This window comes from Hipposideros armiger, unplaced genomic scaffold (genome assembly GCF_001890085.2).
Source record: "Hipposideros armiger isolate ML-2016 unplaced genomic scaffold, ASM189008v1 scaffold_14, whole genome shotgun sequence".
Taxonomy (NCBI): Eukaryota; Metazoa; Chordata; class Mammalia; order Chiroptera; family Hipposideridae; genus Hipposideros; species Hipposideros armiger.
The window spans coordinates 7,798,391-7,816,216 of record NW_017731364.1 but is presented as its reverse complement, the minus strand read 5'-3'; the positions used below and the strand labels follow the sequence as shown (position 1 = coordinate 7,816,216).

At 38.6% G+C, this 17,826-nt stretch overlaps 1 protein-coding gene across 6 annotated transcripts in view; it reads right to left on the bottom strand.

Annotated features, from left to right (window-relative positions):
• Positions 1-17,826, bottom strand: part of IL1RAP (interleukin 1 receptor accessory protein) — a 129,304-nt gene that overhangs the window by 77,142 nt on the left and 34,336 nt on the right. For 3 of the 6 annotated variants that reach the window (XM_019623655.1, XM_019623629.1, XM_019623662.1), the window contains exon 1: positions 9,612-9,728. The exons of 1 other annotated variant lie outside the window; for it this stretch is intronic. The gene's annotated coding sequence lies outside the window, so the exon portion shown is untranslated. 2 more of the 6 variants (XM_019623647.1, XM_019623674.1) reach the window with 2 other exon arrangements.

Sequence of the window (17,826 nt, the reverse complement as noted above, 5' to 3'; positions counted from 1 at the left end):
AGCAAAAGAAAGAGATGACTCCAGCTAATGTGAAGGCTAATCAGAAGAGAGCTTTTGAACTGAACAAGAACTGGTTTGGCAATTTAGAAGTGAGGCAAAAGGAAAGTGTGTGGGGAAGGAAGCTCTGTGGAGAATAATGCTCAAAGATAGGGAGAGCAGGGACCATACGCATGGACCATACGCAGGAGATACTCTATAAATAATTCAGTTTGGCTCAAGTACAGGGTGTTAGGAAAAGAACTATAGAAGGTTCAGAGAGTGTTAGGATTACAATATAACAAGGCCTTGAATAACATGCTAAGAACTTGGGATTTCATTTAAACAGCAAATAGGGAATCACTAAGGATTCTGATTAGAGGAGTGATATGATCATCAGCTTCTGCCTCATGGAGATCATTCTTCCAGGCACAAATTGGATGGATTGTCAGTAAATTCTGCCTTGAAATCATTTTTTCCTCCTGAGTCTGTCAACATGATAACTGTGATCCTCCTAGCTTTGTGTCATCCATAAACTTGCTCAGCATGCCACCTATGTCCTCATCCACATCATTAATAAAATTAATTAATAATCCTGCATTAAACCTTGTTGGTAGAGAGCAACTAGATAGGCCATTGCAAATTCAGGACACGGTACTTTCAGCCCCAGTACTATTCCTAAAGCAACACTTAGAAGACATTCTAATTAGTGTGATTGAGGACCATAATTGATATTCTCACGAGTAGCTGGATTATGCGAGAGGCAGCAAGGAGTCAGGTCACCAAGGCAAAGCTCATCTAAAGATAACCTGTGTGCAAACACAAATCCTGCCCTGTGATGAATCAGAAATAAGCAGAAAAAAAATATGTGATCGTGTAGGCTGGTTTTCACAGACTAAGCAAGGTTAGTGGGAGGCAGTTGGCTAGTGTGAGACCTCTCCAAGAAGGCAGGTTCATTTAACATCAACTTGCCTTGTGCCTTGGAATTTTATTCTTGTGACCAGTAACACATTTTGGTTCTTGTTTCTTGGGGGAAGGGAGCATTGAGGATTTTCAAAGATGGAGAAACTGTCAGAAAGCAAAGGACTCTGCTTAATAAGGCATGGCTTCTCATGGTCTGAATTACAACCTAGCTTTAGATGACTGTGGTGGGGTTTAACAGACTCTGCCCTTGCCTCAGATGATTGGAACCTACATATAATAAATTTCCAGTCAGCCTTTCCTGCATTATCCATTTTATTTACTATGCGATCATTTTCGTACTTCCGCTCTGAGATATTGATACTTCTCTCATATTTCATGCCATGAATTTCCTGTTATATCAACTTGGATGCTTATGTCGCCTGCTGTGAAGTTTCAAATATGTACTTAGTTCTATGTAATCGACAGCGATGTTAATGACGATTGTTAGATTGTTAACTTGTGCTCAGCACTTTAATATAGCACCCTGCCTATTGATCTTTCTTTTGTCTGCATTCTCTAGGCTTAATAAGCGTCAGGATCTCCTTACCCCTGAGTTAGCCCTGACGACTGGAGACTCTCACTGGGCTAGCAGGGAACAGGGTAAAACTAGATGTGTTGCCCTAAGTACTGTCATTTTTCTGACTCACTATTGGTTTAGCCTTCCTTCTGCCCAGCAACATTTCACTAGCCACAGGACTGGATTTCTTCCTCAGTTTCCTGATTTCCCATTCAGCTCCATACTCAGATCACAACTACTCTTTGTAGCCCATCAGCCTGGTTGGGGCTTGGGCTTTCAACCAGCTGTTTGTCAGCACTCTTTTCTAGGTGCCTGCATCTTGTCCCATGGAAGGTCTTGCTGGCTAAACCTCCTGTAACCATGAAGCTACTATCATCTGCTTCATTCTTCGTCAACAGATGTCCTCTACTAAGACCTGCCCACTGAAAACTTGGTCATTACCACCAAGACACCACATGGCCATCCCCATGTGAGGTCAGTCCTGCAGCCACATCACATCCTCGAGTACCGATCTGATCTAGACCCTTCCTTTTCTCTTCTCTAACTTACTGATAAAGTTTGAGCAGGTCTTGCACACCTACAACAAACCAGACTTTGAAGGACATGTGACACATTATGAATGTAATTTTACAGAAAAGCAGATAGCACTTATTAAGATATTAGAGTTAATTTCATTATCAATCCTTATCTAGTTTTTTGAACCAAAAAAAGTATCCTTGAGCAGAATATTTCAGAATCCAATATTTATCAGTAAGCAAAAGTTTTGGCAAAGCGACATGAAAGGCTCTGATTCTGGGTAAAATGAAGTACACATCTTGTCTTTCTCAGTGAATGCAGCTATAAACCTAGGCAGAATGTATGGAGCGACTATTTGAGGACTTTAAAAAGTATATAGGGCAGCAGGTTAGCTCAGTTGGTTAGAGCGCAGTGCTCATAACACCAAGGTTGCCGGTTTGATCCCTGCATGGGCCACTGAGCTGTTCCCTCCACAACTAGATTAAAACAACTACTTGACTTGGAGCTGATGGGTCCTGGAAAAACACACTGCTCCCCAATTAAAAAAAAAAAAGAAAAAACAAGGAAAGAAAAAAGAAATACTAATAAACAATAATAAATGGAAAAAAAGTATATAACTGCACATTCTTTTCAAGTCATAGAGAACATTCACCAAGATAAGCCATATAATGCACCATAAATTACACCTTAACACATTTAAAAGAATTAAAAGTGTACTCTAACTATTGGATTAAACTAGAAATCAATAAAAGAAAAATAACAGGGAAATCTCGAAACTTTAAAAATTAAGCAATATGCTACTAAATAATCCATGGGTCAAAAAGAAAGTCTCAAGGAAACTAGAAAATATTTTGAACTAAACAATAATGAAAATACAACACAAAGATATTTGGGATATTGTTAAAGCAGTGCTTACAAGATAATTTGTAGCATTAAAGGCTTATGCTAGAAAAGAAGACCTTGAGTCGATAATCTAATCTTCATCTTTAAGAATTTAGAAAAAGAGAAAAACAAGCAAACCAAGCAAAATGAAGAAAATAATGAAGAGTAGAGATCAAAAATTTTAAAACAGAAAATAACTAAACAAAAAATAAAACGAAAAGTTGGTACTTTTGAAAAGAACAATAAAATTGCTAAACCTTTGGCCAGGTAAACAAAGAAGAAAATATATACACATATCAACAATATAACGAATGAAAGCGGGAACATCACTACTGGTCACACAGGTATTAAAATGGTAATAAGGCAATACTAAAAATTTTAAGCACATAAATTCCACAATTTGGGTGAAATAAACCAATATTTTTAAAACTACAAACCTACCAAAGCTCGCCCAAAATAAAATGGACAATCTGATCGGTCTTATTATTATTAAAAGAAATTAAATTTGCAGTTAGAAACTTTCCAAAAAATAAATTTCAAAGCTCCAGATGGTTTCACTGGTGAGCTCTATCAAACACTTAAAAAATAAAAACATCAATTCTACATAATCTCTTCCAGAAACTAGAAGGGGCAAATCAGTTACAATTCATTTTATGAGACAACGTTACTCTGATTCTAAAACCTACCATAGACAGCACAAACAAAACAAAACAAAAGAAAACAAAAACCAAACAAACAGAAAAACAAGCTAGAGATATCCCACAACCAAGCAGAGTACATCCTAGAATGCAAGGCTGATTTCAGTGTTTGAAAAGTTTAAAGAAGAAAAACCATATGGTCATACCAATTGACCCAGGAAGGGCATGTGACAAAATTCAACATCCATTCATAATAAAAACTCTCAGCAAACTAAAAATAGAAGGGAACTTCCTCAAACCAATAAAGAGCATCTATAAAAAACCTAACAGCTAACATCAAGCACACTATGAAAGACTGAATGCTTTTCCACTAAGGTCAGTAGCAAGGCGAGGGTGTTCATTCTTAGTACTATTCAACAGCATACTGGAAGTCTTAATCCGTGCAATAAAGCTATTCATAGATCACATAATTTTGAACATAAAAAATCCTAAGGATGCTATTAAAAATAGAACAAGTAAGGTCACAGAATATGTAGTCAACACACAAAAAAATTAAACATATTGCTATACACTAGCAATGAAAAATGGGAAACATTTGTTTTTAAAAGATTGGTTACAATAACTAAAAGAAAAAATGAAATGTTTTAGCTAAAAGTCTAACCAAACCTGTATAAGATCTGTATGCTGAAATTTATAAAATGTTGATGAAAGAAATCAATGAAGACCTAAACAAATGAAAATATGTGTGTGGTTGGCAGAAGGACCCTATGCCCTAAACTCCTGGAACCTGTTATGTTGCCTTACTTAGCAAAAGGGACTAGACAAATATAATTAAGGTTGTGAACCTTAACAAGGGGAGATTACACTAGATTATTCAGATGAGCTCTATCTATCACATGAGCCCTTAAAAGCAGATAACTTTCTCTGGTTAGAGTCAGAGAGATGCAGCAGAAGGATAAATCATAGAAATGCAGGGCAACAGCTCAATAGGCCTTTGACATTTAAAGACAAATGCAGCAACGTGTCAATGAATGCCGGTGGCCTTGAAGAGTGGAGAGAGACTTCCTTCTGATAGCCAGCAAGGAAAGGGAACCTCAGACCTACAGCCAAAAGAATGAAATTCTGCCAACGACTTCAAGGTGTATTCTTCTCCAGAGCCTCCAGAAAGGACAACAGCCTTGCTGACACTTTAATTTTAGCCTTGTAAGACCCAAAGCAGAGAACCAGACATGCCACGCTGTACCTGAACTTCGGACTCACAGAAACTGTGATATAATAAGTAAGCTTTGTTTTACGCTACTAAGTTATTCATATGATTTATATTATTACAGTAATAATAAAAATAATACAAAAGATATACCATAGTCATGGACTGAAAAACTCCCTAGAGAAAAGATGTCAATTCTCCTCCAAATTGACAGATTTAATGAAATTCAAATAAAAAATCCTAGCAAGAATTTACTTATAAATTTAGACAAGCTGATTATAAAATTTATATGGAAATAGAATACTTTAAACATTGAAAAGCATTTTGAAAAAGAAAAATAAAGTTCTAAGAATCACACTACAAACAACCCAATTTCAAAATGTCAAAAATCTTAGAGATACTTTACCAAATAGGATACAGTAGTTCCCCCTTATCTGCAGTTTTGCTTTCCATGGTTTTAGCTACCCAAGCTCAACTGTGGTTGGAAAATATTAAATGGGAAATTCCAGAAATAAACAATTCATACATTTTAAATTGCACACCATTCTGAGTAGCATAATGAAATCTCTCACAGTCCCACTCCATCTAGCCTGTGATGTGAATTGTCCCTTTGTCCAGAGTAGCCTCACTGTATAGGCTACCTGCCCCTTTGTCACTGGGGAGCCATCTTGGTTATCAGATTGACTGTCCTGGTATCTCAGTGCTTGTGTTCAAGTAACCCTTATTTTACTTAATAATGGCGCCAAAGAGCAAGAGTAGTGATGCTGGCAATTCAGCTGTACCAAAGAGAAGCCATAAAGTGCTTCCTTTAAATGAAAACATATGTATGTATATAGAGAAAAAACAAACAAACATATGTAGGGTTTTCGGATATCTACTGTGGGACTTGGAACATATCCTTTGCAGATAAAAGGGGACTGACTATATTCAGAAAGTAAATTAACATATGAAAAGATGTTCAATATTATTAGCCATAGGAAAATGAAGATTAAAACCACAAACTTAGATACCACTACACACCATTCAGAATAACTAAAGAAGCATTGACAATACCAAGTGCTAAAGAGAATACAAAACAACCAGAATTCTCCTACTGCTGGCACTACAAAATGGTACAGCCTCTCTGGAAAACAATTTGGCAGTTTCTTATAAAGTTAAACATAGTCTTGCGTTAGGATCTAGCAATCCCACTTCTAGGTATTTACCCAAGAGAAGTGGAAACTTATGTTCACACAAAAACCTAGACACAAATGTTTACAGCAGCTCTATTATTAATTTTCCCAAACTGGAAACAATGCAAATGTCCTTCAACAGGCAAATGCATAAACAAACTCTGGGACATCCAAAAAATAGACTACTTTTCACCAATACAAAGCAATGAGCTGTTGATAAGAACTTGGATGAATCTCAAAAGCATTATGCTAAGTGAAAAAAAGCCCATCTCAGTAGGTAAGGACTGTCCAGTTCCATTTAAATGACATTCCCCAAAAGACAAAATTAGAGTGACAGAGAACAGATCAGGGGCCAGAGGTAGTAGGAGGGTGTGACTCTAGAGGATTAACACAAGGGAGCCATTTGGGGATAGAAAAGTTCTGTATCCTGATTGGGGCAGATTAAATGAGTCTATACAAGAGTTATCACTAATAAAGCTGGATTTCAAAAAAACTACATTTTATTGTATGTTAATTAAAAAATATTTTTAAAGCGGTATCATTTTTCTTTTTTTAAAAAAGCTCCACAGATGATTTGTGAACCCTTTTAGACAGTTTAAATAAATGAAAACTCTTTTAACCTAAATACGGTTTCTATTTTCAACATTTACTTTGAAAATAACATAGTCCTGTTGTTAAGTACCGAATGTTCCAGAAAAGTCTAGCAGTACAGGCGCATAGAGAGATCAATGAACTGTCCCAACTTTCAGCCTACCAAGCCAGTGCTGCTAATCTTGATACAACAGCAGAGTCAAAGTTCATACCAAAACACATTATTAGCACACTCCTCTTAGATAGCTCTTTCTCTTTCTTACGAAATAGCTTCAAAGTGTTTGGAACTCTGAGAAGACATATATAACATAATATGCCACCTGCCATCTTTAGGAGCTTGGAATAGGATGTGAACAGATTGACTTCCTTTTGTTCCTTAATATCCTGAATAGAAACCGCTCTGTGGGGTGAGGGAAGAAATAACATTAAGTCTCATCTTGCACAAGAGAGAACTAGAACTAGGTATTCAGTGGGGTGAAGGTGAAAGGGAACTGAACTTGGAGTTCTAAGCTTGACTGTTTGATCTCGGACAGCCTAAGAGACGAGAAGAATATTCACAGCAACCACTTAGCTCAAGTTACAACCTGGTCATTGTTTTGATGTCTAATTTAAGATTGACATGCTAGGCAGGCATTCATGGACACTTCTCAATGAGAAGAAAAGTGCTTCACTGTACCCTTTCTTTAGTGGGTGGACAACTTAATGATGAAGTATTCTGTGCTTAGGGAAACTGAGGGAGTGGTTTTTCATGGGGGTGATGGGAATGAATACCTATCTCATCAGTTATTTGGGAGGAATGTCCTTGATAATTTCTATAGAGCGATTAGCACTACTGTCCAGGAACGCAAGTATCCCTCAATAAATACTTGTTTTCATTAGCCCTTATTAAATGAGATGATATATGTGAATCACATGAGAAACTGTGGAACAACAGACAAATGTGAGCTACCATTAACATTATTTACAAAAAAGAGCCAAAGTTACTTGGTTCAAGTTGACCATTGACCACAGGCAAAACTAGCCATGTCCTACACTTTGCATATGCTAGTTCCAAGTTTACTGCTCTGTTCCCAAATGTTTCAGAGAAGACAGTCATTGTTGTAAGTCTTGCCTCTGTAACATACAAAAAAAGCCAAGATTGTTATGATATGTTCTACAATGGTTTTTTTAAATTTATTTTTCAATTACGGTTGATATACAATATTATATCAGTTTCAGGTGTACAACATAGTGATTAGACATTTATATGCCTCATGAAGTGATCACCCTGATAAGTCTAGTATCCACCTGACACAATGAAACTTGAACTTGGAAAAATCATACTCCAGGAGGTTCCCCTTCCCTAGTTCCCAAATACCTCAGTTTTTAATGGAAGTAAAAACGTCTGGCCTAACTAACTCATAGGGTGGTTGTCGGAGATCAAATGGTATGACACGCAGAAGGAAAATTTGTAATTATAAAGTGCTATACTAAGATAAAGTGTTATCACATTGGTTTTATGGAATAAGCTGGGCTTTTTGTTTGTTTGTTTAAATCTGAAAGAATCTGAGGGAGTACTTAATTTATAACTAATTCAATTGCCAGCTTACCTTTGGCAATACTGACAGGGAGGGGCAAAAGTGAGACTTCTAAGGTCTGGTAATGTTCTATTTCTTAGTTAGATGATGGCTACATGATGATGCATTTGCAAAAATGAATCAATCTGTGCAATTACCACTGACGTACTTTACTGTTAATATGTTATGCTTGTGTAAAAAAATTATGGAAAAACTTTTTCTTGATTGACGTTAAAGGGTGGTTTAAAACCACAGGGAAGGGTTAGAAAAGGGTGCAGGATAGCATTATGTACAACCTTTTAAATCAAGAAAGCAGCTTAAAATCCAACACAGAATGCGACAATGTGTCATGTCAGGGAACTTCAAGGCTGGGGACGGGGTAAGAACATTTATGATGAATACTCGTATACTTAACATTCCTTCTACTTCATGCAACACATGTTTACCAAGCTCTGGACGCTGTCTAAGGGAAAAGGAGGGAGGGGAAGTGCCATGTCCCCATGGAGCCGATGGTGCAGACGCGAGAGCAGTGCTGCCGCAGAGGCGTGTGAGAGCACAGAAGGGGGAGAGGTAGCTCGGTGGAGAAATGTGACGTCATACAAGGTTCAAGTAGGGAATTGGGTGGTAATAACCAGCAAAGACACAAAACAATCCTGTCACCTTATAGACTAAGATGCAGTCACCTCCAGGTTAGGAAATTCATTACTGTCCCCAGCATAGAAAAGCTTCTTCGCCATCGGGGGTTTACTCCTCTTAAATTTCATATAATGACATTGACACTAATAACCTCTCTAATTCAAAGGGATGGTCTGAAGATCACGATCCTGTCTGTGAGGCTCTCAAGAGAAAGACACCATCAACACGCTGTGAGAGAGGCCACAGGCAACAAAACGGTAGCCAAGTTTTCATAGATTTCTCCATAAAGACTGTGTACATTCTCGCTTCTGCAGCCACAGAATCAAATTTTGTTCAAATCTCGTATTTATTGAGCCCCTCTTTCATACACTGTAACAGAAACTGCAGAAATAAACGCATTTCTTATAATCATAGATCACACAGTTTGGGAGCATAGTCAGACTTATAAACACAAAAGAAAAAAATTTAAAAAGTAGTGAAAAGAACAAATAAATGATCAAGTTCCATGCGATTCGCACCAAAGTACATGATGAAAAATATCATATCACATAGTGAGCGCTCTGCCAAAGGACAACGTGGCCAAATTGATTTTGAAAAGTAACATGTCCCATATCTCTTTCTTGGAGATTCACAGTACACATTAGCATTGTAAAAGCTCTGGTCACCTACCAAGTAAATGTTGTGGTAGATTTGTTTTAACACCACATTAACCATAGTTATTTGACCATGAACTCCTTTTTTTTATGCATTCAACCTCTTAGGGTTTCACTGGAGATACCGATATTGATAGTTAAAGCTCTAATTAGAGGAGAAGGAACCCAAACCCCAATTCCCAGATCAATCCTCAATCCATAAGATGCGGATGCTTTTCAAAATCATCCAGTTCCCCTTGAGACTAAACTGGCTTTCCCACAGCAGTCAAACACCCCTCCGCAGCCTTTCCTGGCTCTCTCTTACCTTGCTGCTGACGAGAAGTGAAGTACGCCTTTTCTAAAAACTCTGGGCAGCTAGTTGTATCTCCCTTAGAGCCCTGAGAAATTTCTGTCCTGATTTGTTTTATTTAGGTTTCCCTCTTTTTACCTCGCTTTTTGGACGAGGACGCCAAGTTTGTGTGCACAGTACATGGCCCAATGTGTTTATACAATAAGCACAAATAATTATAGGGCAACTGCTGGGTAGTAGAAAGAACCCCCCCCCGCCCTGTTTAGTTTGCTGCTGGCCACTCTTTAACTGTGTGCCCTTAGATAATTTACTCAACCCCTGTGGACCCTGGATCCTTATCAACAAAATCAGATAACAAATATTTACTTCATAAGCTGCTTTAAAGGTCCAATCAGATAATATTTATGAAAAAGTCTTCATAACTGGTGAAGAGTGATGCAAAATAAGGTGTCGATACGTTACTTTACACTGGTTGTGGCACGCGCACTAGACTCTTTAGCAGGGCCAAAGGTCATCCAGAGGTCGTAGTGTCCTCCAGGGGTGGGTTTGAACAGACATCACTGTGAGCTCTGTGACTTCTCAGGATGCTTAAAAAGTGAACCTGTCTTCAGAAATTAGCCTGGGATGGATCTCAGCCATCCTTGGTCTCACAACATAGTCAGTTGTCCTTTCACAAGAGCACATCCCCAGGTCCCCCCCCCCCCCGACTTCTGTCAGCAAAAATGATTGGCTTGCTAGGGAACATCTATCAGACTCGATTTCGCCTGCCCTACTGTTCAGGAACCCGGAAGCTTTAGTAGCTGCAACTACTCAGACCCTGCAGCACTCAGAAGCTCCTCATTCTCAATTACACAGAGAAACAGAGGCGTGAGTCTGGGGCCTAGTACTGACTCTTGCATTACTTGGCTGTGTGACTTTGCGTGGGCACTTCATTGTCCCTGTGCCTCTGTTTGCACAACTAGCTTTATTAAGAGTTAAAGTCAAAAGGCAAATTAGAACTTGCACAGAATTCTTACCATGTACCGGACCGACACTGTGCCAATTACAAGAAAGCACGGGGCTTTGGGATAGCCCCCACCTCCATCACTCTGTCTGCTGGAGAACTCAGCCCATTAGGCTTCCTCCTCATCCCCATCTGCATCCCCTATCGTGTCCCCAAGATGCAAAGATAATATTGCAAGTTCTTCCTGGGAACCCTCATAAGCCAAAACTAGATAGCTTTAAAGGAAATATCATCTCTCTGTATCTAAAGTGTTAAAGAAAATCCCCTTCTGAGCTAACACTGAGGAGGCCTGTGTGAGTCTGTGTTCCTGTTGAGAAAATTCTATGGCTTCTTTCATGGATTTTTGGACACCATGATCATCCTGACAGATGGCAATGTGCACCCACCAGTCCCGTAGTCTGGGATGTGACCTCAGTCCACCAGATCACTCTGGATGGAGGAAAGGGTTGGGGGTTTCTGGCCAAAGTTCTTTACATATGCATTTGACTTTTGGTGACTTTATTGCAAATAAAGTAAGAGCATGCATTCAATCACCTTTTTTTCATCAGAATGAGAATGAGCTGGAATTCTGTAGTGCTATTATTTACTGATCCACAAACTACTAAAAACTGAAGTGACCCTAGTTTCAGCAAGTATGCTTTATCTTCACCATACAGTTACTTAGATAAAAACAGTACTCTCAGAGAGAGGTTCTCAAGCTGTGCTTAATAATGAGGTTTTAAAATGCTTTGATAAGAAAATTAAGCAGCAGGGCAAAACTTATACTAAATATTTACACACACACACACACCAGGGGTGCCAAAAGAACGTATACATATGACGTATCCATCTTTTGTAATTGGTATATATTGAGTATTACAGTTTTAATACACTTTTTTTCCTTTCTTAAAATGTGTATACATTTTTTTGGCATTCTCTGTATATGTGTGTGTGTGTGTGTGTGTATACATATACACAGTACAAGCCGGGTATTTTGTGGCTGCAACATAAACTTTTCAGGAGCATTTTTTCCAACGCAAAACTAATAAATAGTAACTAAGCACCTACTACTTGGACTTTGTGCTGAATGCTAAAAGATAAAACAGATTTCAACATGTCCCAGGCAACCCAAACTCACAACTGAGTAGGGTCTCCAACAGGCATGTTGCCAATTTTGACCTTGTAGTTAAAAGCCCCTTCTTTTATTGGGGTGACAATGGTTAGTAAAGTTACATAGGTTTCAAGTATACAATTCTGTAATACATCATCTATATATCACATTGTGCATTCACCTCCCAGAGTCAGTTTTCCTTCCATCACCATATATTTGATCCCTTTACCCTCATCTACCACCCCTGCTCCCCACTTACCCTCTGGTAACCACTAAACTATTGTCTCAAAAAAAAAAAAAAGCCCCTTCTTTTCGTTATATGTTCCAATCCCTGACTCTGCCACTTCGTACCTGTGAGGTGTTGAGTGCATTACATAACCGGTCTGTGGTTTAGTTTCCTTAACTGTAAAATGGGGGAGAATAACAGTACCTACCTCATATGTTTGTTGACGGAATTATGAGTTAACATATATGAAATGCCTAAACGAATATTTGCTGTTGTTATTTCTTTAACTGTACAAAGCAGTTTAGCTGTGCTTGCTCATGCTATTGTTAAGTGTACAAATGAGTCCAAGCAACATGCTCTGAGGAGCGAATCACTTGCATTTTAATGGGGGGAGGGGTTGGGGCTGGGCTGGTGTTACTGCTGGACTGGTGAAGACAGGTAACACAATGAAGTGCAGCCACGCATAAGGAAGAAAGACATTTAGGGAAAAATTAAAATAAAACAAGTCTTACTTTTTACCACTGAGCATAGAACAGGGAGGAAACTTGTTGAAAACCACTAATTAGATGAGTATTATCCTACAGTTATGAAGTCCCTAAAACCAGGGACTAGGAACAGCAATTAGACATAGGAATTGTATTCTGCACATCATTTCAAGGGCATACACTCCTTGAAGTTGCTACTCATATCAATGCCCAGTGACCACATTCTGCCCTAGGTAGCACTACTAGTGATGATCAGAATCAATAGGACATTACCCAAGCAATTCGGCCATAGAAAGCATGTTTGATTATGCTGACGCTGCCAGTTCAAGAATGGAAGGCTTTCTCATTAACAAAAAACATAAATATTTAAAACAGTTTGCCATTCATTAAGTTATTTTTTTTTCCACACACATATTCACTTAAGCCTCTGAAGACTGTCAGGAGTTTGGTATTTAATATCAATCTTATTTTACGGAAAAAGTAGCGATTTCTTCAAAGTGGCACAGATAATAATTAGTAAAATGTGTTCAAACTCGGATTATCTTGCCACTGCATCTCATATATGCTCCCTTTCTGCTTTTGGTGTCCTTACTTTAAAGGTTTGTATTAGAGACATGGGGCCACAGAAACACGATTTTCTACTGGAGTCTGAACGTCTATCTCCTGCTTAGCAAACAATCTCAGTATCCATTCTGTCCTGAAGAAAACCTCATGTTGCTTCAAATCATTGATCTGTAACTGTCCCCAACAACACGACCTAAACGCCTCCCATGGCCCTGGGAATTTTAAATAAGAAGTCAATGAGCGATGCTGGTAAGTAGTTCTGTAATTGTCTAGGGGTGGCTAAAACCTTGGTGGAATAATAATCATATCAATATGCTGCCGACATGAATGACCCTCCACTGAAGTACAACAGGGCACTTCAACTCCAAAACCTTAGGTGGCACATCTGCATAATTAATCTCACTCTGCAATAACCCTGCAGGGTCAGCAAGATCGGCGTTCTGTAGCCGAAATTAATGTCTTATTATTTCAGTCCCCTTTGGTGTTTCTTCAGCTTCAGGAAAATAATAGAAGACACAGCAGCTCTGTTGATACAGGCAGGGTTTTAAAGGATCACCAAGTTACAAAAATATCCTCACATAAATCTTGGTAGGTAGACAGGTGATGAATTTAATACATAGTTCTAATACACCTACTCAATGCAAGGCTCTTGAGATATATATTTTATTCTTAGATTAATTTAGACACTCTGAAGGCCACATATTGATCCATATTGTCCAGCTAGGGCCTCTACAGAGTGATTTTTTTTTAAATTATATTTTGGTACCGTGCCTTCATTTGAGAGCAACGTTAAGTTATTAATATTAGGTGAAAATTAGGTTAAAAGTTATCTTTTGCTACAGGATGGCTCAGGGTTTTTTGAATGCTAATGTACACTGTGAGACTAAATTACTTAGGGATCATTTACAGTGCTCCTCAAACCTAATTGACTTTATGAATTCTTGTTTAAAATATTTCCAAGCACTAGGATTCTTGGCAGAGTTTAGAAATGCTGACTGAAGTTCTTTCAGAAAAAAAAAAAAAGGGGGGGGGTTTCATCTGTATAAGGTACCAGCAATAGACCAAGCTGTGAGGAATGCCTGAAAATTCTCTCATGGGGCATATTAGAAAAAATGCCTAGTGAGGTATGGGTCATGAATTCTTAATTGGGGAAAAAAGTGGAAAATTCAAATCAATTTTCTAATTTACTAAGCCATCCCTGTGGCAAGCTGTTGGAGAAACAATAGCATAATGACCAGCTGAAATGAGACATAAGACATGCTGCTGGATTTAAGTGTGGTAATGCTATGCTCGGCCAGTAAAGCTAATTGGAGTTGATTATGGTTCCACTTCTAGCATTTTGGATGCTTACAGACTGTGGCCAAATCAGAACATTGGCTGCCATAGAGAAAGAGTAGGAAAACAGAGGGGAGCTATTATTTCTTTGATTATAAAAGGAGTCAGCACAGATGAGGAGATCAGCAAATAACCCTTTCACCTCTGTGACCTTAATATAGGCTAGAAACAATCAAAATGCTATTATTTTTAATTGGTCTGCCCTTCTCTGAAAAAAAGAAAGATGTAGAAAAGGCTGACCTAAAAACCACTGATTTTTTTTTTTGCATGGAAATATTCTTTCCACGGATGCTTGAAAAACAGACTAAAATCTTGTTCTCAAAAGACAAAATTAAATTAAATTAAATTAAATGTTTACCACATCACACACAAAAAAAGGTTGTAAAAGCCTTAGGAAAGTTTTGGGGGCCATAGGGCGCCTGTAAAGGCTGACTGATGACAAGGACAAAATCGATTTTCCCACACAGCACATCATAATTGTATTTCCCTGATGTCCTTCATATGACATTCTGGATCCTCCAGGATCTGGTGGCAAAACTTCTCTATCCAACTCTTTTCTGCTCCACTCCTCCTAGAACCTGGACTCCGGCCACAGGCGCACATACAGATGGTGCTATAAATCACTTCCTCGTCTCCATTCCCTTTTAATTATCCCTCTGCCCAGAATTCCCTGTGTGCCCATCTTCACATGTATAAACACTGCCCATCCTTCAAGATGTTTCCAAAACCATTGCCTTCATGAAACCTCCCTGCTTCCCTTGATGTAATGTAGCCCTTCTTCCTATAGCTTTCCCTATGGTCCCAGTAATGTAATCCTTTATCCTGTACTACCATTAAGTGTATATGTCTTCTCTCGTGAGACCCTGGAGAACAGGGTCTACCTCTGATGAAGGTTTGTCTCTCAGGGCGGCCCAGCACGAAGCCTGACACACTGAAAGTGCTTAGTACTGTGGACTGAATGGCTGTGGTCTTCGAAAGAGTCAGCAGATCAGCTGCCCCAATTCTACAGGCTGTTCCTCAGTCTGGAAAAATACCATCACTCTTTCCATTGTTTTCCACACCTCTTGTCTTGCAACACTCATTTCTCATTCCAGATCATCTCCAGGGAGGTGGTTTCTCACTAACATCTGTCAGACAATTTACAAGTATACCCTGAGATTGTCATCTGCTTTATCAGTGTAAGACTTGATCAAGCCTTATAATACATACATTTGCATTTATCCTGTGCATGGTGACACTGAATAAGAGAAGACCCCCAGTGGGCTCTTGCTCAAGTGCCACATAAGGTACTCCTGGATGAGCCCCGGGTTATCATTTAACTTGGATTCACAGTGTCTGATTCAACATTATTGCAGCACATTATTTTTTTGGCCAGGATGAAATCTCCTGTGCGTGATGCTGCTGGAGGAAAAAAAAAAAAAAACTTCTCTTCTTCCTAATGTATATGTTCTAGTCGATGGCTGTATTTCTAACTGCTGACTCTCGATGCTCTGAGGAAGCATCTAGACGACTTAGAAAGGAAAAGCCAGCAACAAGATATAACAGACATCCCTTTGGCCCGTTCATATCACTCCGCGAACCCTGAACTCCAGAGTTTTTAAACTGGAAACATGAATTGGGTCAGGAGAGAGGGATGTGATCAGGAACCAGAGGAAAGCAGAGAGTGGAGAGGTCATAAGTCAAGCCAGGAGTATGTGTGGGGAGGAGAGAATCCTCCAAAATTTAACTTTGAGAAAAATATCTGTTCATTTAATCAAATATTTTCCAAATCTCTACTATATGCTAGGTACCTTACTCAATTGAAATCATTCATGCTTTGACAAGGTACAGAGTCCTTCTTTTCATGTCTTCATGTATTTGATATTCATGACACTTATTCAGAAAGGAATAGAATTTTCCTGTTTTATAAGATGAAGAAATTAGGTGCAAAACAGGTGAAGTATCTTACTCAAGCTATCGCAGCAATCAAACAGCAGAGCTCGGTTGTAAATAAGGCTCTCTGATTGCAGCAGATCACCAGCCCTGGTTCTTTTCCGTCATCCTCCCCAGTGCCTGCAGCAGGCTGTAAGCAAAACATACAGAGGACGCGGTGGATACTTAGTGTTCCGTGTTTCACAAAATCGCCCAAAAGGTCAATTAAGAAAAATAAAGATTCTGTGGAGCAAAGGTAGTAGAACATGTCAACCTAAGTAAGTAAAATTTTGAATTATAAGCAAAAAATATTTCATTCAAAAAGCAGTTTCTATTACTCTGAAAGTAATGGTGGCATGAATGAGATGTGTCTGGGAGCTGCATAGACTTAGATTATTTGTAATTAGCATACCATCACTTGAATAAGTGGGGGCACCACATTCAAAGGTTTTCAAGTTGTTTTACCCAGTCAGTTTCCCAAGAAAACACCCTTATGTTTCAAATCCTGGTCAAACAGAACTCTACTTACTGCTATAAGCAGGATATTGTAATTTCAAGGGCAGTTTTTGATAGGTAGGTTATAATGCTAACTAATCATGGCGGTTGCCAGGGGCTGGAGGGAACAGGGAGCTAGTGTTTAAAGGGTGCAATTACTGTAGAGACCTGGGAAGTTGAAAAAGTTCTGCAGATGGATGGCAGCAACAACTCAACAACAATGTGAATGCACTTAATGCCACATGTCTGTACACTTCAAAATGACTAAAATGGTAAATATCATGTATATTTTGCCACAATAACTTTTTTTAATGCTAATGAATTTTTAATCAGATTCCAACATGAAGGTAAATAATTTGCTACATATGGCCAAAGACAAACTCAGCTGAGTCTCTGGTGGATCACAACTCAAAAAAAATGGGACTTTAATTCTGAACTACATTAGTTAAACATGCTAAAACATGACTTAGCCTCTGTAAAAACCAATACAAATTAAAAATAAGAGGCTGACTTCTCCTTGTTGAAAATAAGGGAAGAGATTTCCTTCTCCTCCTTTTTGTCAGAGCATTTATTTTAGAAAAATGGTTAATTGTTAGGTACTTTCTCACCTCTTTATTTAAATCCTTTTGAAGACTAGATAGGTCTCTTGTCAGCTTTGTGGCCTAGAAAGGCCTTGCTCTAAGACCTGGTGATCATCTTTTTGAAATGTAAACATCAAGATAGGGATGGTGTCTCCCAGTTTCTGTGGGAAAGCAGGAGCCTAACTTCAGTGGGGCACCTTCTTCCTCCAAGTTGCAAAATTCCTTCCTGTCAGATCCTGCCATTCCACTCCTGGGTACGGATCTGGAAGACTTATCTTCACACCATATTCATTGAAGCACTATTCACAAGAGCCAAGATGTAGAGAAAACCTAAATGTCTACCACTCATAAATGGATAAAGCAAATGTTGTATATACATACAACATAATATTATACAACCATAGAAAGAAAGGAAATTCTGCAGTATGTGACAACATGGATAAACTTTGAGGACATTATATTAAGTGGAATAACCCAGTCACAGAAAGACACATGTTGCATGATTCCACTAATATGAGTTATATAAAACAGCCAAATTCA